Raw genomic sequence first — 16062 nt, forward strand, 5'->3', positions numbered from 1 at the left:
CTTCTTCTTCCTCTTCTGCTCTATCATAGAATCATTTTCCAAAGTTTGTATTTGCAGTTTTGATTGTTTGCCTTTTTTTTTTTAGGTGCATGGGCATCATGGCTAAATTTACAGGAGGGAAAGGCGTGAATTAATCAAGTGGAGGATCTTTCTAGAGAAGATGTATATATGCAGAGCTGAGACACACAGCTAGACCCTCTTGGTAACTCTAGTAACTCAGTCCCTGGAGAAAACTGAACGAAAGCCCAAGTAGTGTCTTCCAGATGGATATTCTCGCCAGAGTATGGTTCCAGTGTTAGCATTTTGACGGGATTGTGGAAAGGGATATAAGTTAAATATTTAATGACTGGACCGAACTAGGTAATTTACTAAGAATAATGACAAGACCTTTCAAATAGACATATGCTCTCTGAAATTTTATTTTGTGTAGTGTAACCCAAACATATCGTTGGACACTCCTGGGACTAAAAAAAGGCCTAGATGTTAGGCTCCTGTAAACAAAAAGCATCATAATCATCATCAAAATGTATGAGAGAAAAGACGATAGAAGGAGTTGGCATTTTCTCGAAAACAACCAGGAAAGAAATGACAGATAGCTGGCAAGTGTGATGAAAACTATGGGCCACTAGCACAGTTGCCCAACATTGAAAATGAAGTCCTTGAAATAAGATGCAAAAACTTTTTGAAGGAAATGGCCGGTTAAGTACTAAATAGTACTCCCATTGGGCAGCACACTAACCAGATGTGGCATGACCAAAGAGTAAATTGGTTGACAGATTCAAGATATTCTTTCAGAGCAGGTAAATCGAGCTAGATGATGATGAGAGTTCTAATCCCGTCCCATTCTGTAACCCAGTGTGTAGCTCTGAGGTGGTGTTCACGCCTTGTACATCAGAGGTTGTAAGTTAAAATAAGTGTTTTTAAGCAGTTACTTTACCGGTTTATTATTTAATTAACTTATGCTTATAAATTGTAACAATAGTTTACTTACCGACTTGCATCATGACTTGATGGGGCAGTGCTTTCACCTAACAATCTATTATGTATTTCCTTGGAGTCTTCCAATTGAACAGTTATTTGAAACATTCACTAAGACATGTTTTCCTTTCTCCCAAGTGGTCCTTGCAGCTTCAGATTTTTTGGAAGGTTTCCGCGGAGGACAATGTTTTCGTAGGATTCTTGAATGAAGTGTAAATAATAATAATGTTATTTGCTTTACATCCCACTAACTACTTTTACGGTTTTCAGAGATGCCGAGGTGGAATTTAGTCCTGCATGAGTTCTTTTATGTGCCAGTAAATCTACCAACTTGAGGCTGATGTATTTGAGCACCTTCAAATACCACCGGACTGAGTCAGGGTCGAACTTGCCAAGTTGGGGTCAGAAGGCCAGCGCCTCAACCGTCTGAGTCAATCAGCCCAGAAAAGTGTAAATATTGTAAAATGAAAAGCAGTTTTATAGGTGTAAACTCCACTATAACTCCATCTCAAAAAACAAACACAAAATTAGCAAATGCAAGGCGTAAAGAGTGAGATAATATTCTTCTATTTCCGCAAGACTCTGGTATGGACTGACTGGATGAGTCAGCGGGAGGAAGCCGCACATAGCAAAGGTAGGTTGGGGTTGGTGAGGGAGGAGAGGGGAAGAGAGGCTGGGTGACCGTGCGCTCTCTTGCCGTTGTGTATGCATGTCTATCTGTTTGATTCAGTTACCATTTTGCAGAGTCTGAAAGGTACATACACCACAGGTATATTGCCAAATCATTGATCAAACCTTCTTACTGCTCAGAATTAGAGCTGCTTTAAATAGCAATAACTTTAAAGTTAATATAACAAATTTTTCTCACTAAAAATGCTATTCAAATCTGATTATTTTAAGAAAATATTTGAATTTCAAAATAAAAATCATTGCTAATTGAAGGTACTACTACAGGGGTTGTTGCACAGAAATTTCAATATCTTCTGATTATTAGTTTCATCATGGTGTATGTACCTTTAACCCTCAAAACAGCTACTTTGAAGCCATGTCCTCAGCAAACGAGCAGACGTTATTTTCTTCAAATATCATATAATATGTCACAAAGACCTATATTAGAGATTAAGGATAAAAATAATAATATTTTATTTTTCAACCGCACAGCCTTAAGCAGTATCCTCTTTTCATTCAGGGTTGCCAATTTAGCCACTCAATTGCTATAGATCTGAGATCTTGCCATAGAACATTCTCTCTTTCTCCCTCTTTGAGTTAGCTGGAAATGTTTGAAAAAACAGCTATTAGTGGCATTATGACCAATCTCTTTCCTGTTATAAATTGGCATAAATTAGCCATTTCTATACTTTAAACATTATAGATTCTATAGTCATATTTACTTTGGACATTTTATTGTGACTTTTCAGTGTAGTTAAAGATTTTAAACCCCTAGTTTGGGCATTTTATGAAATATTAATGATCATCATCATCATCATTGACCAACTCCAGTTTCCCAGGTGTGGTATACAAGCCCCTTCCATTTTGTTCTGCCAATGAACCATTCTGTGTTCACAATCCGCTTCCAATCCTGACCTCTCTCCTCTACATCCTTCTTCACTAAGTCTGTCAATTTTTTTCTAGGTCTGCCCACTGGTCTCTTTCCCCTGATTTCTCTTTCATACTCATTTCTTGCAGACCTGTTGGCACTCATTCTTTTCACATGACCAAACCACTTCAGTCTTGCTTTTTGGATCTTCTGGAGTAAGGAGTCTTCTAGTCCTACGTCTTCTCTGACTTTTTCATTCCTGATTTTATCCCTCCTGCTCTTCTAGATCATTGTGCATAGGAACTTCATTTCTGGTGCTTGGAGTTTCGAGTTGTCCTTTCTTGTTAATGTAGCAGTTTCCAGGCTGTATGCAAGGATAGGGGTGTAGTATGATTTATATAGTGTAAAAATATTAATGATAATAAAAGTAATTACACATCCCTGCGCATCCCTGCATCACAAGTAACTACCCAAAATCCCGATTAAACTTGCAAACCTTATGTGTAATTCATTTCAGAGGAGACCTGTGTTCATTGTGATGTCCAGGAATCCACCAGCATGCCCCCAGAAGTACATTTATAACCTAATGAAGAGTAACACACGGCATTCTCCATTGCTGAAATAGCCGCTAGCAATGCTATTGGCTAACATAAAATGCATTGTGACATCATTCCCAGGAATGATAAGAATTAAATTCTGTTGCCAATCCCCGTAGAATAAAAGCACATGTAAATAGAACCTCTAAGGAGCATACTGTCCGCATGGCAAGAAGAAAAGGTCATTTAGTAGCTGTTACCTATTTTTGCACTCTGTCATGAGAACAGTGACCTCCTCGGGGCCCCACTCCCTTTGAGAGGATTATTTTCTATGGATGCAGAGCATACTGTCCGTATGGCAAGAAAAAAGTCTTGGAGCAGAAGAGGCCATGCCAGACGGACTGGCTGTGAAGGCACTGCTCAATATTTCTTGAGCCTGCTGCAGTTCATTGTAGTTCCGGTGCCTGAAATGCATCAACACACATGAATATGAAACCTTTGCCGGTCTGTGACCTCGGGAAAGGACCATAAGAAGCTTGTTCAGATGACAACAGACCTAGGCGGGTATTAGGTGCAGGTTTACTAATGTTACAAGTTTTGCAAGATTTGACGAGAGTACGGAGCTGCTATTCTGGGCCAACACGTTGGCAGCAGTTGTGTGATGGTCACCTCACTGAGACCCGTGACTACTCAGGTATCTGGTCCTACATCTGTAACTGGGCAAGCCTCTTTAGGATAACCGCTGCCCACTCTGCCCCCCTGTGTCTGACTGTCTTAAGAGGTGACTAAAAGGGGTCCCAGGGGCTCTCAAATTGGGAGCATGGGTTTGCGACCATGGGGCCCTGATCTGAGTCCTAGCATTGCTTCCAGTTATTTGTGCCAGGCTCCTCATTTTCATCTATCATATCCGACCTCGCTTGGTCAACTCTTGTTTTTTACAAACACCAATGATATTAGGTTTCCGAGCCCTAGGGAGTCTTTCATTTTCATGCCCTTTGTGACCCTTGTCTTTCTTTGGTCAATACCTTCATTTTTTGAAGTTTCGAAACCCTTCTATTTTTTCTCTCTGATAAATGTTATATAGAGGATGGTTGTCTAGTTGAACTTCCTCTTAAAACAATAATCACCAGCATCACCACTGCCCACTTTGCATGGGGAAGGCCCTAGAAAATGTGGGCAAAACATTGGTAGTCACACTAGAACCTGCCTGGGAGTCTGCACTCAGATCACTCCAATTTTTGCGAACAAAGATTAAGAGCCGTAAGACCTATCTGTTGATGCGACGTAAAGCAAAAGCAGATTAAGTAAGAATGATATGATTTTGACTATAGGAACATGGAATGTCAGGACTCTTCTCGACTTAAAGAATAATATTAACAGACCATAGAAAAGAATAGCTGTCATTACTCATGAGCTAGCTAGGTTAAATATAGATTTTGCTGCTCTGGATGAAACTAGGTTATCTGGTGAAGGACAGGTCAGTGAGCCCAGCTCAGGCTACACCATCTTTTTGAAAGGAATGGATATAGGTGAACCATGCACACATGGTGTTGGATTTGCAGTAAAAACAAAAATAGTGAAAGAACATCAGCTCACACCTATTGCAGTCAATGAAAGGCTCATGACTCTTCGAATGCCTCTTGCTGTAGATAGATTTGTTACCTGTATATCCGCCTATGCTTCCACTTTAGATGATAATGATGATTCTAAGAAGCGATTCTACCAACAACTGAACAGTCTTCTTATCAATGTAAATAGTAAGAATAAAATCTTGTTGCTTGGTGATTTCAATGCCGGAGTGGGAAGAGACAATCGATTATGTGAGAACGTCATGGGTAACACTAGCCTACGAATTTAAACTTTCTGATCATTACATAATGTTGAAATAGTGATCTATTATATATCAGACATGCTGAATCCAGAACTGAAGTCAGTTTTCCTATATCACATCAGGTTTCTCTGCAAAGTACCATGAATACATAAAACTCTCATGCATATACAGGGTTAAAACACTCTATTATCACATGTAAGACATACTGTTTTTCTTGTTATTTTTATTCATCTGAACACACTGTTGTATTTATGAGCATAGCTATTGTATAAATACAGTAGAGGCAAATAGTCCAAACTTCATCATATATAAGGCTGGTAACATGTTGTAGAATTGCAAGTCCACTGTTTTGATTGTATATCTTGACTTATTTTAAGAAACTTTCTTTTATTGCTTTTCTTTTGTGAAGTGTGGTTGGATTGTCTCTCTTCAATAACCATCAGTAATCTGCCAGCACGTTTTGATTCCATTTCCCTTGATATCTCCATTCAATTTCCTCTAGATCCTGGTGGAATTTTTCTCCTTGCTCATCACTCAGCATTCCTAGGTTCTTTGGGAAATAGTCCAAATGTGAATGTTGCATGTGTCCTAAGTCTTAGAAAGAAACAAGCATTCTGTCTACCATTTGTTCATAGTCTGAATTCTTTGCATTACCAAGTAAGATTTTGATGACTACATCCTGGAATACTTTTTATGCCAAATGTTCTGCTGCACACATGGCCTACATGGACATTCAAGTCCCTCTTTACTACGTTGTTTTGGCCATTTAACTATCTCTTCAATTCTTCCTCAAAGTCATCTTTATCCTGTTGCGTGCTTCCTGCTTGTGGAGCTTATACTTGTACGATTTCCCAGGTTTTTCCTTTCACTGTTATTTTGACTTTCATCAGCCTGCCCTGTCACTTATCCCTTTTACTTCCACTTTCAGTTCATTTATTACTACCACTCCTACTCAATTTCACTTTCCTTCATCATTTCCTATCCACTACAACAAAAAGCCATTCCGCAGCTCTTTCTTATCGTCCCCCCTCCATTTAGTCTCTGCCAGTCCTAATACATTCAGTTTTCTTCTTTCCGTCATGTCTACAACCTCTTCTGCTTTTCCAATCACTGTTTGTATGTCCAGTGTTCCAATTCATAATCCTGTTCCTCGCCAGGGTCATCGTCTGTTACATCTATCCAGCTTATTGTTCCTCATTGCCTTGAAAGCGAGTTGACATCCATCGCCAACTTGCTAGGCCTGTCGTGACTTCACCAGAGCTCCGTTAGCCACCATAATTTTCAAGATTCATATAAGGCCTTCACAGCTACCTTAGTGGATGTGCAGGTTAAAGGCCCTAAAACTGCAAGTTTCTAGGATTTGGTGAGTTTCATAACGGTAAAAAGAAAAAAAAAAAAGTGAGAAATTGAGAAACTCCTGGTATCAAATACTGAAAGGAATTTAATAGCTTACCTGTGCAGTCAAAGATATTGCTGTTGAGGATATATTTTATAAAAATTTCACCCAGATTACAGAAATATGTCCTTGGGGAACCTTCAGGAGATTTTATCTGGGGAGCGTGGGTTTGCATCCATGTGGTCTAACTGAGCTGACATTGGTTCCACTTACTCGTATAGGTTCATCACTTTCATCTTTCCTATCTGATCTCCCTTGGTCAACTCTTGTCCTCTTCTGACTGTGATGGTATTTGGTTTACTAGGCCTGAGGTATCGTTCATTTTCATGCCTTTTTTGGCCCTTTCCATTCGTTGCTGATACCCTCATTCTTCAAAAGGTCGGGTCTCTTCCATTAGTGATAAGAGAGGATGTTTGTTCTGTTATCCTTCCTTTTTAAAAGAATCACCACCACCACCATAAAAGTTATGCAACAGTTACCTATAGCCAAGTAATTTTGTAAGCCCGTCTCTAGCTCCTAGGTTTATCATATTCCCAGTTGTGCCGAATGGTGCATATAGGAACTACAGTAGTAGGCACAGTATTCATATTAAAATGAAAGACACAATGGTCAGAACTTAACCATCAGTACCAGAATATAAACTTATGGAAACCAATGACCTGGTATCATGCATGGCACATGCCAGTCCAGCTCATCTTTGTCAATTTTATCAGTCTTCTAATGGTTCGATCTTTGTTGATGGAGTGCAGTTCATTGGGGAGAGTTGATTGGTAATCATGGGGCAACTAGCTGAGTCTAGCATTGCTTCCACTTACTTGTGTCAGCTCAATTCTTATTCAATTCTAACCCTGACTGCAAGTTCTAGGAAGTCTTTTGTTTTCATACCCATCGTGGTCCTTCCCTTTATTTGGTTGATATCTTAATTTTTCTTTTTCTCTTCTGATTGGTGTTAAAAACGGATGGTTACCAAGTTGTAATTCCTCTTAAAACAATAATCACCAACACTCATTCTATGAAGGATCAGAACTCTTCCATTTGTACGTTTTCCTGATAATAACTACCACCAATGTAAAGCTTTCCATGCTTCCCTTTTAACATCTCTTACAAGTTGCTCAAAGGTAATATGTAGGAAAACTTCACGAATCTCAGATATTTTGGGAAACTTCGTAAGTCCATTGCCATTCTCGTGGTAGGGGTAATGTGCCTGCCTCTTTCCTGGAGGTCCCAGGTTTGATTCTTGGACAAGCTAGGGATTTTTGCCTGGATCTAAGGGCTGGTTTGAGGTCCATTCAACCTAGGCTACATGATTACAATTGAGGAGCTATCTCATGGTGAGATAGTGGCCCTGGTATAGAAAGCCAAGAATAATACCTGAGAGGATACTTCATACCAGCCATATGGCACCCCGTAATCTGCAAGCCTTCGGGCTGAGTAGCAGTCACTTGGTAGGCAATGGTGCTTTGGGGCTGTTGCACCATGGGGCTTGGTTTGGTTTGGTTTGTAAGTCAATTTGGATCCAATCCATTTACTTTCAGTCCTTGCCACTCAAATTAATATCTGCTACTACTTACCATACAGTCTATTCATATTTACTTCTAGCTTGCTTCAGCACTGTATGCTATCATGACTGAAAACGTGAATAAAACAAATAATTTTTCCCAAATATGAATACTACTCATTTTTCTCAAATCACAAAATTAATATTTCTTGTATTTGTTTTCTTTACAAGTTGTTTTATGTCACACCGACACAGTTCTTATGGTGATGATAGGACAAGAAGGGCTAGGAATGGGAATGCAGTGGCCATGGCTTTAATAAGGTACAGCCCCAGCCACATGCCTGGTGTGAAAATGGGAAACCATGGAAAACCATCTTCAGGGCTGCCGACATTGGGGTTCGAACTCACTATCTCCCAAATACTGGATACTGGCTACACTTAAGCGACTGCACTTGTGTTTGTTTCACAATGTTGTTGTTGTTATTATTATTATTATTATTATTATTATTATTATTATTATTATTATTATTATTAATTTTATTTTATTTTATTTTATTTTATTTTATTTTATTTTATTTTATTTTACATTTTATGGCCTACATTGGACCACTCTAGTCAGTTATCAAGGGATTAGACCTTTAGACCTTAAGTTACATTTAACTGAGTCAACACTGAAAAATATGGCTTCCTTCTTAACAAAGTACGACAAGTGTATAATATTGGGATTGAATCCTCTAGTCCATTGTGCATTCACACTGACAACATATCAGAGACAGATTATTTCTGCAATACAGCAATGCGCAATGCATGCATTTAGCTCTCATCATGTTAATATCTTCCACAGGGAGGCCCAGATCAATCAGATAGACTGATCTGTGGTGTTTACTGGCATGAATCTGATTGAAGATCCCTGGGATCAGCTGACAGAGGCAGTGTGAAGATGTAGAAACCCACACCTGGTGGGCTGCTATCAAAGAGTGCGACAGGGTAGAGCAGGGCAGCCTCAATTGCCAGGTGAGTAGTATGCTGCGAATGATCAAAGTATTGCAGACTATAAATCTCATGTTTCATCCGTATTGACAGTTAAACTAGTACTGCAGCAATCCAGGTGATGCAGAATTTTCTTTGTGTGTATTTCCTGCTACAAATGATTAACATGTGTGGATGAGGGATAGAATACATCCGCAGTATGTCCTGCCTCTTCTCAGAGCGGTTAAGGGGCTATCAATTTGGGAGTGTAGAGTGGTGACCATATGGTTCCTAGCTGAATTGCTTCAGCTTACTTTCATTTTCATCTTCCTATCTGACCTCCCTTAATCAACTCTCATTCCCTTCCAACCTGAACAATATTAGTTTTCTGAAGTCTAGGGAGTCATTTGTTCCCACGTCCTTTCTAGCCCTTTCTTTTGTTGATTCTTTAATTCTTCAAAAGCTCAGTCTTGTTACTTTTCTCTTCTTAATAGAATTATGAGGAGATTATCTGCTCATCCTTCCCCTTAAAACGTTAACCACTACCAACGCAAATGATTAACTGCACTATGAACTTCATTATTTTTATATGGAAAATTCTCTGCTAGATCTACCCATATGAGTAAGGGTGGTAGAATACATCTATGTATTCCCTAAAGGTGACTAAAAGAGAGATCCCCAGGGGCTCTCAACTTGGGACTGACATTGTTTTACTTACCTGTGTCAGGCTGCTCACTTTCATCTAACCTATCTGACCTCCTTTGGTCAACCTTTGTTCTTTTCCTATCCCAGTGGTATTAGGTTTATGAGGTCTAGGTTATCTTCCCCTTGTGGGTGGATGCAGTAGAATATATCCATGTATCCCCTGCCTGTCACAAAAGGCAACTAAAAGGGGTATCATGGGCTCTCAGGTTGGGAGGTCAATCACGGTTCTCCTAGCTGAGTCCTGATATTGTTTTGCATTTATGTATACCAGGCTCCTCACTTTCATATATCCCATTTGACCTCCCTTGGTCAATTCTTGTTCTTTTCTGCCCCCGACTGTATTAGAACATTTGAGGCTTAGGGAGTCTTTCATTTTCACATTCTTCATGGCCCTTGTCTTTCTTTTGCCAATAACTTTATTCCTTGCAGTATCAGACTTCTTCCATTTACCTTCTGATTAATGTTAATAGAGGATGGTTGTCTGTTATCTTTCTCTTAAGACAATAGTCACCACCATTACCAGTGTCTACAGATGAAATTTGTACTGGTCAAAGCAGAGATAGGAGAAGTTTCCTTTAAAAACTCTAGTTTACCCTGTCACCAGTGCTCCATTGTAAGCTGATTATATTTTCAGTAAAAGTAGTATTAAAAATGACATGAAGTTATTTTATTCTGTAGGTATACTCACAAATAAATTCAAAGAATAATAAATATTCCACATATGAAGCAGATCACACTCATGATAGGACATTAGTATGTAAATTATTACCGACTGAGTTTGCTGTGTGGTTAGGGTCACATAGTTGTGAGCTTGTGTTTAGGACATTTTGGGTTTGGAAACCCACCTTCGACAGCCCTGAACATAATTATCTTTGGTGTCCCATTTTCACACCAGACAAATGCTGAGGCTGTACTTTAATTCTAATTTCAAAGTTCAGCTCCTTGGCTGAATGCTGAACACTGTGGCCTTAAGTTTGCACAGTCCTAGGTTAGGCATTTTAGTCATGTCTGGTTAATCCCTGTAACTTACAATATGTTGGAATACACACCCTTTAACACAACTGACCACAAAGAAACATGACATATAGTAGAATACATCCCTCCAGGTAGAGCATCTGGCTGTAAAAACTGGGACCAGTCTACATGTGTGACACTGGACCTATGACCCCATCAGGGCACGGGGAACAATGACAGCAACAGAAGAAGAAGAAGAAGAAGAAGAAGAAGAAGAAGAAATAATGTTATTTGCTTTATGCCCCACTGACTACTTTTATGGTTTTCGGAGATGCTGAGGTGTCGGAATTAAGTCCCACAGGGGTTCTTTTACATGCCAGTAGATCTACTGGCACGAGGCTGACATATTTGACAATGGCAGCTGGTGGTATCTGAAGCTGGGTGTTGCACCAAAAAATTCAATGTCACATTTTTATATGAGAAGCTTACAGAAATAATGAGAAACTCTATTATCATTTAGTAATGAACTACATTCCTACTAAAACTGAAATACATCCAGCAATTACAACACAGGAAATAAGAGGATAATTTTACTGTATAACTACACTACAGTGATTCTTCCCTCACTTGAATTGAAAATTTGCCCTCCTGTTTTTCATTGAAGCAAAATGTTGGTAATATTGTAGGTGGTCTGGTATGGCGCAAAAAAGAAATTACCAAGCGAGTTGGCCGTGCATAGGGTCGAGTAGCTCTGAACTTGCATTCAGGAGAGACTGAGTTCAAACCCTACTCTTGGCAGCCCTGAAGATGGTTTTCCATGGTTTCCCATTTTCACGCCAGGCAAATGCTGAGGTTGTACCTTAATTTTTTTTTGCTATTTGCTTTACGTCGCACCGACACAGTTAGGTCTTATGGCAACGATGGGACAGGGAGGGGCTAGGAGTTGGAAGGAAGTGGCCGTGGCCTTAGTTAAGGTACAACCCCAGCATTTGCCTGGTGTGAAAATAGGAAACCACGGAAAACCATTTTCAAGGCTGCCGACAGTGGGGCTCGAACCCACTATCTCCCGAATACTGTATACTGGCCGCACTTGAGCGACTGCAGCTATCCAGCTCGGTGTGTACCTTAATTAAGGCCGTGGTCGCTTCCTTCCCACTCCTAGCCCTTTCATATCCCATCGTCACCGTAAGACTTATCTGCATCAGTGCAACATAAAGCAAAAATTGTAAATAAAGAAAATGCTAGAGGAGAGAAAGCAGGAATGAAATCATCTCCATAGAGTGATGCAATTTAATTGGGACATTTGGAATTGTTTCTCAATAGGGGACTTGCTGGTCTAGTGCAACACCCAAGGACCGATACTGGCGAGCGTGTTACGTGATGCTATTCAGGCTTAGGCTCATCCCTGCTGAAACTACATTGCGCCATGCTGTCCCTTGGGAGTTGCCATAGGAAAGCAAAACTCCTGAGTTTGATTTGAAGTTGGCGGTGTTTATTGGTCCTGCAAAGCATTAGTAGAGTGAATGACCAAAGATAGTTGATTTTAATACATTTTAGGATATATGTTATGTTTATTAAACTAAAAAATTAGAAGAAAAGGTGACAAATGAAGTATAAAATTATTGGGAGTTGTGCAACATTGCAACAATACCTTACACTGCCCTTGGTATTTGAGCATGTTCAAATACCACTGGACTGAGCCAGAATAGAACCTGCCTAGTTGGGGTCAGAAGGCCAACACACCAGCTGTTTGAGACACTCAGCCTAGCAAGAAGAAGGAGGAGAAGAAGAAGAATGATGTTAGTATTTTTAATTATTTCTGCATTATTATATGTACAATTTTAATATCGTAGTCTCTAATTTCTATCGGTGCCTTTGCTGGCAAGACCTAGTGCACTATGTCTTCTAATATGGGCTAGAACAAATTTGTTACTTTCATTATCCTGTCTCTCTCATCCTTGACTTTGACCTCTGCCTGTGGATGTGGGAAGTAGAATACACCCACATTATCCCCTGCCTGTTGTAAGAGGTGACTAAAAGGGAGACCAAAAGGTGCCAACTTGGGAGTGCGGGTTGAAGTTTTTGGTTCCCCTAGCTGAGTCTGGCATTGGTTTCACTTACTGTGCCAGGCTCTTTGCTCTTATCTTCCCTGTCTGACCTTCAACTCTTGTTCTTTCCTGACCCTGATGGTATTAGTTTTGCAAATGCCTAGGGAGTCTTTCATTTACACACCCTCTGTGGCTCTTCCCTTTTTTTGCCAATACCTTCAATAACTTCATTCTTTGAAGTATTGGACCTCTTTCATTTTCCTTCTGATTAATGTTAAGAGATGATAGTTGCACAGTTGTACTTTCTCTGAAAACAATAATCACCACCACCATCACTTTGACTTTGACTTTGACAACATGAAAGTACTGAGGTATGAGTGATGTTACTAATGCCATTTCTTATGCAGCCAGTCCTTGTTATGAATGGTATGAAAATATCAGTCATAGGGTCAGCTGGTGCATGCATTTCAGCAGCCTTGGCATTCTGACATGTAATAGCAATGTTTGGGTAGGAAAGCAATGGGAAACTACATCACTCATCATTTCCCTAGTGTGGCTTTTCTGTGATGCCTACGTCATCTATGACAGGATCAAATCAGCCTTCAGGCTGAGTACTCTATATGCATATCATTTCTATTGCTCCTTTTTCTTTTCCTTTTCCTCTTCTCATTAACATTATTTTGCTTTTCTCCATACTTATCTCTTCTCTACTGTATTAAGCTGTTATTGGACTTCTGTCTCATCGTTTTCCTAGATCAGTCATCCCCAAACTGTGGTCCGCAGACCTCTGGGGTGCTGCGACGATAATGCAAGGGGTCCTCAATACTGATGTAATTTGTAAGTACTTAAAGAGTGAATTTTTTTTGTACACACACACAATTCATAGATCATTATACTAAATTTAGTAACTATGTCTTCACTATTGTATGATTTAAACACAGTACATGTAACTCTTAAGTTGGTCGATAGATGATACAAGTTAGCAGTGGATAAAGAAGAAATACTACAAGGCAGTGTAAGTGATGTAATTGTGAGACACTTGATATTGCTAGTATCCATGCTCAGACCATATTTTTTGCCTCTGGTTGAGAAAATCTCGTGGATCAGAAATAACTTCTTTGAAACAGAACATGAACTGCTCTCCCTTGAGGAAGATCAACTAGCTGAAGTATGTTGGCAGAGGGAAAGTGAAAAATAAATTGAAGTATGATATTGCTGGAGAATCAGATGGAGTGGCATGTTTAGATGAACGTATCACAACTCAATGACACTGATCGACTTTTGGATTCATGACATCCCCCATACCGTACATTATCTAGAAAGGAAATACTGCATTTAATGCCTGTCATGACATCATACCTGTGTGAGGGTACCTTTTCTTCCATCACACAAATGAAAACGAAATACAGAAACAGAGCTAATGTAGAGGCTGATCTTCGTTTCGAGTGGCTATGTTTGTAAAAACATTTGGTCTTTGGAAAATAGCACCATCCGTCACATTGATCCAACAAGCGCAACAAGTGAATATTTTCAAGTAAGTTTCCAGGTCCAGACTGGTGTAATTATTAGTCAAGTGTCACAGTTTTATCATTTCTGTGTACCGGTATGTATATATGTAAATGAAGTTAAAATTGAACTTTGAAAGAAAGTAAATATTAGCCCTAAATTATACAAATAAAATCAAATGTGGTACCATTACAAAATTCTTTTCTTGTTTTGTTTACTGAATGCAGTATTATATTCTGTGGGTAAGGAGTCCTGGGGCTGCACCTTAATTAAGGCCACGGCCATTTCCTTACCACTCCTAGGCCTTTCGTATCCCATCGTCGCCATAAAACCTATCTGTGTCGGTGCGACGTAAAAACTTTCAAGCCATTAGGGAACATCTTGATGAACGATATCGTCAACGGTATATAGGTCGTGGTGGACCCTGATAGTAGCTACTACAATCACCTGAACTCACCCTGCTGGACATTTTTCTGTGGGGATATATCAAATCAAAAGTGTATGAAACTGAGCCAGAAAATGCTGAACAATAATTACAACTTCAAATTTGTGAGGCCTGTGCTGCAGTGACACCTGAAATGTTGGGACATGTCCATGTAGACACTGCGAGATGTGTTCAGCACTGCCTGCGCCATCAGGGACATGTTTTTGAGCATATCTATTACAAGTAGTTGTAGAAGGAAACATTCTGCTTGATCCAAGTGTGACACTTTAATTTTCTGAGCTTTGAAGCTATAGTAATATGTATTAGTTTTTGTTTCATACAAACAACTCTTTTATAGAATGGAATGTCTGCTTGTATCTGCTTGTATATAAGTTAATAAGACATTACATTTTCTTTTCTGCATCTTTGGCATGTTTACAAATGCACCCTGATATAGAATGTGTGTAGTTAAATGACTGCTATTTGTTTCATAACATCCAAAATACAGCATGTCGTCGCTCCTTCAAAAACAAATGATTAGGCATCCCATGCATCACTACTGCATGCAGGACATTTGTAAGTAGTAAGTACAGTGCTCGCGTCTTCATCTGTCACTTCTGTTTATTGTTAGGTGACAATAAAATATTCCCTTTTATGTTCTGGTGCTGGCTAAAATGTTATTTATTATAGTCTAATTTCATCATAAGATTTTGGAGCCCTTAGTGGTACATACAGCCCATTATGAGTGCTGGCCTTCCAAGACAACTACTGAATGGTTCGTATGGCCTATGAGCTCCTGATAACAGTGTGTCACTCAGTCAGCGTAACAATATCCTCAGCCTTATTGCTTACCTTTCCTCATCAGGTCTGCTGCCTCCATGTTAAATAGCTCTCCAGTTGGTCTCACAATGCAGAGTAAACCCCCACATTGTAATCCTTGGACAAGCCTGGGAATGAACCTGAGGCCTGTGAGTAAGAGGCAGACATACTACTCCTACATCACAAGCAAGCTTTTTTGGTGGTCATTATTTACAGTGTTCTAGATTTCTTGGGCTGCAAGGCAAGAGTTTAAAATCGTTTCAAGATTTCAACCCAGATGGATAACAACCTCCAGAAGGAACTAAACCAAAGCAGATAAAGATGTCTGTGTTTACCCAACTGGTGCAACATCTTAACATGTCTTAAAATCAAGAAGTCATTTTTCAAATGTAGGCTTTTTACCAAGCTCGATAGCTGCAGTCGCTTAAGTGCGGCCAGTATCCAGTAATCGGGAGATAGTGGGTTTGAGCCCCACTGTGGGCTGCCCTGAAGATGGTTTTCCATGGTTTCCCATTTTCACACCAGGCAAATGCCTGGGCTGTACCTTAATTAAGGCCATGGCCACTTCCTTCCAATTCCTAGGCCTTTCCTATCCCATCGTCACGACATAAAGCAAAATAGCAAAAATAAAAATAAAAATGTAGGCTTGTTACGAAACTTATTATCTTAACTGTTTGATTGATTGAACATTGAAACATCACGTTTCATTCTAGCCTATGTTTTGTTTAACATTGATATGTTGATGTCTCAATACTTGATAACCATAATTGCCTTTCTTCCTTCATTATAAATCTTGAAGTATAAACAAGTCCAGTTCATAATATGTGAGTTTGTTTATTTTTGTGCTTGTGTGTGCATAGC

Source organism: Anabrus simplex, chromosome 4 (genome assembly GCF_040414725.1).
Source record: "Anabrus simplex isolate iqAnaSimp1 chromosome 4, ASM4041472v1, whole genome shotgun sequence".
In the NCBI taxonomy this organism is placed as follows: Eukaryota; Metazoa; Arthropoda; class Insecta; order Orthoptera; family Tettigoniidae; genus Anabrus; species Anabrus simplex.